Raw genomic sequence first — 11,650 nt, 5'->3', positions numbered from 1 at the left:
AGGGATCATAACCTCATTCAGCTAGGAGTGAAAGGACCCACTCAGCAAAGCAGGTTTCACTCCTACATTTGCCCAGGTTCTGTGAAGAATATAGAAGTCAATATTCCCAAAGCTTGCTTTCTTTCAGGTTTATTAGAATCAGCCAGACTGATTCATTCTTGCGGAGAGGGCGGAGGGGGGAGCAACACGCAGAAGGAAAGAAAAACAAATATTTGCAGCTGAGAGAAACCTGACATTTAATTGAGTTGTTTCTAAATCTGCCAATCACTAGAATTACTAGGAAGATTTTAAAAATACAGTGTCTTCCCCGGCCCCTAAATTTACAGATTTAAAAATCTCCGATGGTGGGGGAGGGGTTCTGGTGTTTGGGAGCCATTACATTCACTCTCCTGGCCGCCCACAGTGGAGACAGAGGCCATCAATTTGACTTTGTCTCCTTTCTTTTTAAATATATGTATTTATGGGGGCGCCTGGGTGGCTCGGTCGGTTAAGCGTCCGACTTCGGCTCAGGTCATGATCTCACAGTCCGTGAGTTCGAGCCCCGCGTCGGGCTCTGTGCTGACAGCTCAGAGCCTGGAGCTTCGGATTCTGTGTCTCCCTCTCTCTCTGCCCCTCCCCTGTTCATGCTCTGTCTCTCTCTGTCTCAAAAATAAATAAACGTTTAAAAAAATTAAAAAATATATGTATTTATGTGTTTATTTTTAAGTAATCTCTATGCCCAACGGGGGGCTCCAACTCATGACCCAAGATCAGGAGTCACATGCCCTTCCAACTGAGCCAGCCAGATGCCCCTGACTTTGTCTTCTTTCTATATCTAAAAAAGATATCCTATGGTTAACCAGCTAGAAATTAAACAAAATTTTTGAAAACAGAAAATAAATAAAAAGAGATTTCCCTCATTCTCCCTTAGCAAATAGGAAGAGTTTTAAAAAGTTCCTCCCTGCAGCCAGCCTAACTCCCTGCTGCATTTCTAACGCTCTCATCTGCATAACTTTACTGCTGGCTTTCAGAGTTTGCCTCCATGCTGAGTGTTCTGGGCTTATTTCTTCATTCTGCAAGAAAGGATTCAGTACCTACCAATCGCCAGTCCTACAGGAGGTGTTGGGGAGATTGCGTGGACTGAAATAGACAGGGTCCTTGGCCTTTGCCTTTCAGCCTTGGGAGGGAATCAGAAATAAACTAGCAACGTGCGGATGCTGGGAGAGGGGAGACAGGGTGAGGGTTAGCGTCCTGAAGAGAGGAGGGCACGGCTGTGGCCTCAGGATCGTCTGGGGAAGGTGGATGGGAGGGCAGGGATCGTAGTTCCTGGCCGAGAGAACAGCATATGTGGGGCTCAAGTTAAACAGCAGAGCGGACCTCCAAGAACCAAGTGGAAATCCATACAGCTGGGCATTGTGCTTCCTGAACCTTTCTGTCATTTCTATGGCCCTTCCCAGAAACCCCTCTAAGCTCCTCCATGACGCTCTGGGCCCTGAGGAGCGAGGAGCCCACAGCAAGACAAAGAACTTTTGTCTGATCAGCTGAGCTATAATGAGACAATGATCCCCAGGACCCTTATTTATGCATCCAGCATGGAGCTTTCCTGATGTAAGAGCACCGGATTACTGACTCACAGTCAGCCATGCATTTTGCAAGAATTCCGCAATGTGTGTCTTGGATTTTATTTCTGCCTAACTTCCCTTTCAGCTTTCTTTTTAAAAGCCCCGCCTCTTTGCTGTCTTTGTACTTATCTCTTTCTGAAGTGGAACAAGTCGGGAATGTGCGGGTTTCGGGGAAATCTGCTGTCCCCAGGGTCCTTCTCCAATGAAATGCAGGTCAACCTGAGATTTGGAGTTGAAAGCCGATTAGTGTAAACGTTCACATCTTAGAGAGTCTAACTAATCTGCCCATCAAGGCTGCTGATCCCATCCTGTCTTATTTGCTGCTGGGGGTCATGTGTGGGGGGGGGGAGGCGAGGACGGGTGCAGAGTCAGCGCCAGTGATGTGCCAGGCGAATGGAATCTTTGCACGGTGCCGTCCTTGAAAGGGAGGGTAGCAGGGAGGGGGCAGATGCTGAGAGGCTCATGGGAGCCGTGCCAACAGATGGGTCTGCCTGGGTCCCTGACTAAACCAACTAACCCTTCCCGAGCCGATCCGGATGCGGGGCCAGAACTCATTATTCTTCCCTGGGATCCCGAGTGACGCAATAGGGGCCACGAAGGAATTCACTGGTCAATGCTAGTTGGGTGGGTGGGAGTCTGGAGGTTAGGAAGGGGCAGGCACGGGGTGGGGGGGGGCAGGGGAGGGGTTGCTTGGATTAAGCCCATGGGAGCTGAGCCAGCCGGGCAGGGAGGAAGGATCGCTTTGGCATTCTCCTGCAGTTACCAGGCCTCCCCGCCTGCCAGGCTGCTGGTGTGCAGAGCCCAGCCCCCTCCCCAAAGAGCCCCTGAGAGGGGCCAAGAGAGGGGGGAAGGCCACCCGTGGCCTTGTGAGGCTGAAGCACAAGCTCCTTCCTCAGCTGCCAGGGAAGAATTTAATTACCAATTAAAGCCCCCTCCATCTGTTCGGGCTGCCAGAGAGCTCTCTCTACCCTTTAATTACATCTCTGACAACAATTTAACTCAATTAGCTGGTAAACACAGCAGAATGCAGGCAACCCAGGGCACCCTCTTGTCCCTGCCATCTGTCTGTCCGTCTTATGCTTTTCCCCACTCGCTCTCAGTCTGTCTGTCCTGCCCCTGCTTCCCCTCTCCTTTTGGCCACCCCCTCACTTTGCTCTTTTCCTTCTCTCTTCCCCAACACCTCTTGTCTGTCTCACACCAGCTGGGTTCCATCCCCCGCCCTTTGTCATGCCACCTTCCTTTCCCATCTGCTGTCTGTCTGTCTGTCCCTATCCCTCTGTTCTGTCTCGTTCTGTCCATTCCGTCCTTCTCCGCAGGGCCGGTCTCCAGGGAGCCCACCTGTTCCCTTCCTTCTTCCAGGCTTCTTTCCTGCATTTAACCGAACCCACCCCTTCAACGTGTCTTCTTGGAGTCTCCTCCCTGGTTTGTCTCCCTAACCTTTACCATCTCCTTTTGTTTCGTCCACGGAGCTCAGACAAATGTGAGTCCGAGGAATAAGAGCTACCATGTTTTGAGGCTGTCTTTTGCCAGTCCCCGGCTAAGAGCTGTATGTATTTGTTTTGTTGAATCTTCGCAAAAATTCTATGAAGTAGGTATCATACTCCCCACTCTGCAAGTGGAATAATTGATGCTTTGGGGGATTTTGCACTCGCGTGGGATCGCAGGAGGGAGCAGCTTGTGCAGACGCCAGAGAGGGCCTGAGTATTTGGGGAGAGCTCTGTGTTGCCCAGATGAAGGGCAGAGCAATGGGTCCCCAGATAACAGGGATGGAATTAGGGATGACTTTGAGAATCTAACCTCTATTTCTGCTGGAGGGAGGCTTCCAGATTCTAGTTTGCCACAGTGTTGAAGAAGTTTCTCAGTCCCCGAGAAATTAAAAATAAATAAGTAAATAAATAAATAAATAGGACCCCAAGGAGTAGGAGAAGAGAAAAACAAGTAGGCTATAATTATCCTAGCACCCTCCCCTGGAATGAGAGCGGGGAGGGCGGTAGAGAAGGGCAGCCTGATCCGTCTTGTGGACAGGCAGGGACATGATGGAGACCCCAGGTCAGCCAGGTAGTCACATGGCTGTGGCTCAGGGCAGACCCCAGCCAGATAAACTCATCTGCTTTCTTCTCCCGTCCTTCCTCGGCTGACTAATCATTCTTTCCCGCGATTAAAACAGAAAAGAATTGGGGGTGCGGGTGGGGGGGAGACTACAGCAGAGAAGGGGAGCCTACTTCTTATCTCTATTTTCTACCTTCCTTTGGTTTAAGATTTGTAGTCCTTCCCCAGAAGTTAGTTTCACTGGGGGTTTAGAACCCATACACCTTCACTCAGCTTTCTCCCACCTTAGGCAGGAGTGCTGGGATCCCAACTAAATTCCTCAGTGCAGGAATTGTGCTCTGAAAGAAATGCCAAATATGGGCCGGGGTCAGCATGGGTAGGGAGACTGCTACATGACCTAGAATTTCCATCATTAGTAATCCGTCAGGGGGAGTCCTATTCTGCAGGTAGATACGGAAAGTTCTGAGGCAACCAAGGGGCAGAGAAGAGAAGCAGAGAGCACTCCAAAGGAGGTTCCTTGTTCAGACTTCCCAAGCCTTATGAAAGCACTGGGTTTGTGAGCAGTTTCTGTAAACATGATCTAATAAAGACCACAGAGTAATGAGGCTAGTGGGTTTTTTGTTTGTTTGTTTGTTCTAAACAGACACATGATTGCCTAGAATTTCAGAGTTCAAGGCACCAGAGAGGTCTATTCAATCCAGGGTCCTTCCCGCTGCAAGAATTCTTATTGCAGTAGCCTTGAAAATGTCTTTCTTTGAATACTTCCTGTGACAGGGAACTCACTATCTCACTACGTATCCCCTTTCTATATTCAGACTGGTTTAATGTTTAGAAAATTATTTCTCATATTGTCTCCCCACAATTCCCATCCCTCTGTCCTTATTTTCACCTTGTGAAGTGATGGAGATTGTGTAAACTTTCTCCCCAGTTCCAGATGCTAATCGAATGTCTAGAAGGCAGCTAATAGGAACCCCGGAGAGTTTAGCCGTCCCTAGTTCCTTCAGCCATTCCTCAAATGCTCTCATTTCAAAATCTCACTGTTCTCTTTCTTTATGCCTCTTTTCATTAGCAATGTCTTTCTTTATACATACTGCCCCAGGCCTAAAATGAATGCTCTAGATTAAGTCCAATGGGCAGAGGACAGAGAAAGACTATCACCTCTCTTGTTCTAGAGACTGTACTTTTATTAATGCAGCTCTGAATCTATAATTTTTTTATGGCAACCACAGATCATAGTAGCCTCTATCAGCCTGTGGAGGTTACAGTCAACCAAACGTATTTCTTTGGGTACTGCCACCTTTAGGCCATGTCCTCCTCATCCCTACTGAATTATTAATGCTTTTAGTGACAAATAGGAAACATATCAGTTAGCCCTTTTAAATTTCATCTCATACAACTTAATTGAACACAGATGGAGCATTATCATGTCTCACTGTGGTCAATTTGGGCCAGTGTTCCCATCCTACCAAGGTCTTAGATCCTGAGCCCTTCACCCAATATTAACCAGCTCTGTATCATCCCCAGGTCTGATGACCTTGGCTTCCTTCCATGTCTTCATCCAACCCTCCATAAAGTGTCAAAGAGTACTGTGCCTTGGGGCGCCTGGGTGGCTCAGTCAGTTAAGCGTCTGACTCTTGATTTCCACCTAGGTCATGATCTCATGTGAGACTGACCCCGCGTTGTGCTCTGCGCTGACAGTGTGGAGCCTGCTTGGGATTCTCTCTCTCTTCCTCTCTCTCTGCCTCTCCCCTGCTCACACTCTCTCATCAAAATAAATAAATAAACAAACATAAAAAAAAAAAGAATCCTGTGCCTCCTGAGAGGACTATTTGAAAGAATCAATGTCTAAATGAGTCTCTCTCCTTCAAATGGAGGCCATAGTTGGGGTGTTGTTTTTTTGATAACTTTCAACTTTGATAAATTTCAAACTCAGAAGAATATCAAAAATAGTACAAAGAACTCCCATATGCCCTTTACCCAGACTCATTCACTGTTTACATTTACCTGTTTGCTTTATCCTTCTCTATCCACATGTGTACTTATGTATTTTTTTCCCTGACCTGTTTTGAAATTTGGAGACATAATGTTCCCTTTAGTATTCAGTTCCTAAAAGGCATTCTCTCGCACACAATAACCTCAGCATGATGATCAAAACCCAGAAATTGAACACGGCTGCAAGACCACTATGTAACTCACAGTCCATATTCAAATTCCATCAACTTTCCCAGTAATGTCCTTTATAACTATTCCCATCCCCACCTTCCTCCACCTCCAGTCCGGGCTCTGATCCAGAATCATACATGGCATTCAGTAGTCAAGCTCTTTAGTAGGAGGCGATGGCTTTATTTCAACACTTTGCTAAAAGCAGTTTGGAAACTTTTTTGAAAAACACCAGCCTACGAAAAACAGTGAAACCATCCCACCTCCCAAGGATGAAGATCGAATACCACCGAGGACAGCAAAACAATGTGCCGCAGACTCTGCAGGTACTTCCCATGAAGCCTTCGCCAATGTTTGCGCCATGGAAACATTTGGAACAAGTGCAGCCACCTGATGAGGTAACTTTGGAGGGAATATCCTCAAAGACAGGCAGGACGCCTAGGGCATTTGCTTCTAAATTTGCCTCAATTCATGATAGTCAAACTGCACACCATCTTAGAGTTTCAGTTCCTGGAGAACAGAGACAGGATGATGGGCACACCCTTCTTGGTTCATTTGTTGAAGTGTCCGGCTGCTGGGGCTAAGCCCGGGCTTAGTCCCCCAAAAGGGCTATTTATACTTGCCAGAAGATGAACCTTTGCCCTCTAAGGTCAGTCACGAGGGAGGAAGGGAGGCAAACGAAGATGTACGGGGCTATCAATTCCCAACAACTCAAAACATGTGTCAGGCTGATGGAGGGTGGATAATGTCCACTTTGCACCAGGCTGTGCGGTGGTCGGCTCAACGCAGGCTCCAACGAGAACTCAAGTCAGTGATGACCAGTGTTTCTGTAGATCGTCTCCCTCGTGCTAGGTTCAAAGCCTTAGATTAGAGCCCAGTGTATAATTGCTTCCCTTTCTCCCTCTCTTCCTCACATCAGTGAGGCACCAAACCTTTTCACGCATCTCACACTTATTCTTTCCTCTCCGTTCTGGTCCAGGTCCTACTTTGCTGGCCCCCTGGGCTCTAGTCTCTCTTCTATCAATTCATTCTATGTATGTACTACCACTAGATTAAGTTTCCCTTTAAAAATCTCTATCGAGGGGCGCCTGGGTGGCGCAGTCGGTTAAGCGTCCGACTTCAGCCAGGTCACGATCTCGCGGTCCGGGAGTTCGAGCCCCGCGTCGGGCTCTGGGCTGATGGCTCGGAGCCTGGAGCCTGTTTCCGATTCTGTGTCTCCCTCTCTCTCTGCCCCTCCCCCGTTCATGCTCTGTCTCTCTCTGTCCCAAAAATAAATAAAAACGTTGAAAAAAAAATTAAAAAAAATAAATAAAAAATAAAAATCTCTATCTATCTATCTATCTATCATTAATTTCTCCATGTCTATATTCAATACTCCTTAAGGTTCCACGTCCGTCTCTCACCCCATCTCTCATGGGGATCAGGTCCCCATGGCTCCTTTGGGGGAGGGGTGCCTGTTTCCAAGTCCTGCAACCCTTCCCTCTCGCCTGAGTATTGAAAGCATTTGGCATCCATGCTACTTATTTGGCACTTGGCGGATGACTCCTTAGATCATTTTTAACGTTAACGCACCTACTCTGTCTTGTAAGAAAGACTGTAAACCCTTCAAGAGCAGATACCATGTTTATACTTCTTCCCATCTTGTATTTTTTTTCCTGTCTAACTTTATTTATTTTTTTTCCCATCTTGTATTTAATGTAATGCCATGTATATAGTTGGAGCACTACGCCTGTTCAGTGCTGGTGATCATGGGATTTGTTTGAAAAGGATTTTTTTTTTATTTTTTAACTTTTATTTATTTTTGAGACAGAGAGAGACAGAGCATGAACCGGGGAGGAGCAGAAAGAGAGGGAGACACAGAATCCGAAACAGGCTCCAGGCTCCGAGCTGTCAGCACAGAGCCCGACGCGGGGCTCGAACTCCCGGACCGCGAGATCATGACCTGAGCCGAAGTCGGACGCCCAACCGACCAAGCCACCCAGGCGCCCCTGAAAAGGATTTATAACCGAGAAATAATAACAGCCAACACGTATTGAGCACATAACCATTAGACACAATGCCATACACTTGGACTAAATCAGTTGTTTCTTCCACAACCCAGTGATCTAGGGATATTATAATCCCCATTTTACCGATAAGGAAACCGAGGCTCAGAAAGGCTAAGGAATTTGCCCATGATCATCCACCTAGGGAGTGGAAAAGCCAGGATTCGACCCAAATGGTCTGAATCCAGAGTCCCTGCTCTGAACTACCCTGCTATGGCTGTGGAGAGGACATTCCACCCACCCCAAGACTTTAAATAATAATAATTGTGATGCTGATGATAGTAAATAATATTTTTCTAAGGAAAATAGGGTTCTGATCTGCTCTAGCAGCTTTTCCAACGTTTAATAACTTCATTCTCGCAACGCACTTGGGAAAGAAATATAAATTCAATCCCTTTTTGTATGAGAAGATAAAACGAGCCGCAAAATAACATTAGAATTTCGCCTGGTCTTTAAAGGGCTACTTTCTTCTTTTCACTTTGTGTTTTGGCAAGGGATAGTAATGAGGAAGCCTCTAACCTCAGAACAGTCTAAGTCTACAGACCGTCTCCTGTGTTTCTGAATCCCAGGCCTGGCCAGAAATCTGTAATTTTCGGCCTCCACCACGGCCAACGCCACTCCCCATTTCCTAGTGAGCTGGGGCTTAGGGGAATTTGGTGAGGATGGCAGAAAAAGGGTCGGTTGTGTTTCTCCTAATCGAGGTCAAGTTTGGGGTTCCAATGGGGCCCAAAGTCCCCCCATGCCTCCAGAAAAGAAGACACAGAAAACAGGAAACATTGTATGTGTTCAGTCTGTGTTCACAGAAGACATCTCAGCAAGGCAGACCCTATCACAGCCAGCTGATGTCACCAAGACAGGAGGGGAAGATGGAAGAAAGAAACAATGGAAGAAGAGACAAAGGGAGGGAAAATGGAGCAAAAAAGTGAAGAGTAGAAATACGGTGGGGGAGGGGGTGGAGAGCAAAGGGAAAAGCAGAGGACAGAAAGAGGGACAATTCGAAGCCATCGTCTTTTGCCCACTTCCCTTCCCCCATCCCTACCCCCACGGGTGAAAGCCTCTCGCCCCTCCCTGTAATCCAGAGGGGGACACAGATCCTCAACCTCCGACTTCCGGTGCTGTCTCCCCGGGCCCAGAGGTTGCAAACGGGGGAGGCTTGTAAACAGTTTGCACTATTTCCCTCCGGTTTCCTCAGGAGTTGCCCTGTTCCCGGGGCCATTCCTTTCCCTGCAGCCCTCGGGGAGCTCCATCCCCGCAGACCCCAGCCAGGCTCCAGCCTCCCCCCTCTCCCGTTCCCCCAGCTCTCTGGAGGGGCTCGCGTCTCCCCGATGCGCTCCGGTCTCTGTCTGAGCCATCCATCAAGGGTGGCAGGCTGAGGGAAACATGAAAAAGAGCCTATTTGGCTATTAACATCCCCCTCCCGCTTTGTTGTCTCTCTCCTCCCACCTCCCCTTCCAGCCCCCACCACCACCCCCTCCCCTTCCCCTTTCGCGGGAGACAAAACCAGACTGACAGGCTGAAGACTCAAACATTAATCAAACTGCGCTCCGGAACAACCTTTCCCTCGCATTAATAAATACATTTGCGGCCCCTCATTGGACAGTTGGCCTAATTTGTTTCTTTTTTGCGGGGAGGGGGGAGCAGCCGCGCCCGCGCCCCCCGGCTCCCAGCAGCCCCGTGCAAAGCAGATGTTCCGCCGCGGACGCGGAGCTGCGCCGAGCCGCGCGCCCCGGAGGCCGCGGTTGTCATGACGACGGCCGGGCCGCCTGCTGTCGCCGAGCACGCTGTCTCGCCCGCTCAGTGATTACCTCCATCTCCGCAGCGTTCGCCATACGGCCCGGCTTCTAATCAGATCCCCTCCCCTCCCCCGCCTCCCGGCGGCCCAGCGGAGCCCACCCTCCTCCGCCCAGCGCACTGCCCCTCTAGCTCCCACAGCCTGGGGACCGGTGAGAAGGGCGGCGGGCGCATCCTTGATGGCCCCGAGGAAAGCGGAGTGGGAGAGACACCCTGCACTCGCTGCTTGGGGATGACTGGCCCCAGTTGGGAAGAGGTTTTGTGCACCTGAAGCCACCTTTGGTGGCCCTGGACACCCCCCATTCCTCCCACCCCCAGCGGCCCAGCCCCCAGTACTGTCCCCTGGGGGGTCTTCCCCCCCCCCCCCCCCCCCCCCCGACTTCTTGGTTATGTTGAGGCAGGTCACCTGAGGTCCCCAAGAGAGGTAAGCCAGGCAACCCTAGTTTCCCTTCCACCTGGGCAGGGCTCTTCCATTGCGATTCTGAAAATGCTAGAAATGGTTTCTTCTGCACAGACTGGGGGGGGGGGGGGGGGAAGGTGGGCTCCTGGAACAGTCAGAGCATTTGTCCAAGCCAGGCCCCTTATGCTAAAACCCAGTGTTTTCTCAGACTAAGGAAGGAGTGGAGAGACACAGGTCTGGTACTCAAATGATGCAGCCTGGCCTGACTTTGGCCCGTGGTTGCTTTGACCCCCTAGCCATCCCACACACCGAATGCTTCTCATGCCCCCAGGCTGAGGGGTTTTGTTTATAGGTGATCTCACATGCACTCCCAGCAGGCAGCCTTGCAAGCGATGTACTGGGTTCTTTCTCCAGGCTTGCTAGTGGGCAAGGGGCAGTTGTAAGGCCTCAGGGCCTTGGGAACCTGGAAGTCTTGCTCCCACCCAAGTACTAACCAGGCCAGACCCTGCTTGGCTTCTGAGACCAGACTCTGGAGGTCTTTCTATGGAAAAAGGAGAATCCTTTCCTTTGGACTCTGAAGCTTCATTACAAGACCCAGACATCCCTTTCCAAACATCTCTGGCTTCAGGAGAAACAGGGTAATAACAGAGGCCACAGACAAAAGAGGACAGAGGGGCGAGGGGTGAGGCCAGCCTAGAAGCAGAGCAAAACATGTGGGAGAGTGTTGCGAGGCTGTTGGTGCCGATTCCACGTTCCAGGCTAATGCACGAGCCAGGAAGTCCAAGGTGGTTGGAGCAAAAAGCAATCTGGTTTAGAGGGAGGGACCCCCTCGGAGTGATGAGGAGAAAAGTTCTCCTCCGCACCAGGAACAGCTTACATAAACACTCCCACAGCACCCAATGCCGGCCTCCTCCCATGTTTGCCTGCAGAGTCCCGGAGCAGTATCAGCCAATGAGAAGAAATGCTACTCTGGGCTCTTTCTCCCGAGTCTACTAAGAATCCTCATGTTAGAGCTGCAAGGGCCTTCCGAGATCTAAACCAATCCTTCATGTTACAGATGACAAAACAGAGACTCAGAGAGGGACCATAACTGGCCCAAGATCCCCTCCCTAGCAGATAGTGGGACCTCGGTTTGCTCTCTGCTGTGGTGGCTGCTGGTGCCCCTCCCTTTCCTCTCCCAGAGGCAACTGACTGGGAAACTGGTTTCCAAGAGGCACAGGCAGAATCCCAAAAATTTCAGGCCTTTTTAGCCGGGTCGTCACTCTGTCTGCAGAAGACCTGTCACCTGAAGGCAACGCCACTGGAGTGACAGCTCCCATTGGCCCTGGCCAGCCTAAGGCCTCTCTGGGGGGGTGGGGGTGGGGTGGGGAAGGAGCTTTGGTGGGGCCTCCCTCAGTCGATTGTCTGCAGCTCTGTCTTTGTCTGTCTGTCACTCAGAAGTGAACCGCTGGGGGGGAGAGGTCAGACTGGTTGGTGGAAAGGGAGAAAGAGGCCTGTCCCTGTCAGTGAGGAGTAGGGAAGAAGGCAGGAGGATGGTACAGATTCTTCAGTCTCTTCACCAACCCCACCCCCACCCCGCAACTCCTCAGCTCCCCTAGGGAATT

Source organism: Lynx canadensis, chromosome E1, assembly GCF_007474595.2.
Source record: "Lynx canadensis isolate LIC74 chromosome E1, mLynCan4.pri.v2, whole genome shotgun sequence".
Taxonomy (NCBI): Eukaryota; Metazoa; Chordata; class Mammalia; order Carnivora; family Felidae; genus Lynx; species Lynx canadensis.
Note: the sequence above shows the minus strand (reverse complement) of the source record.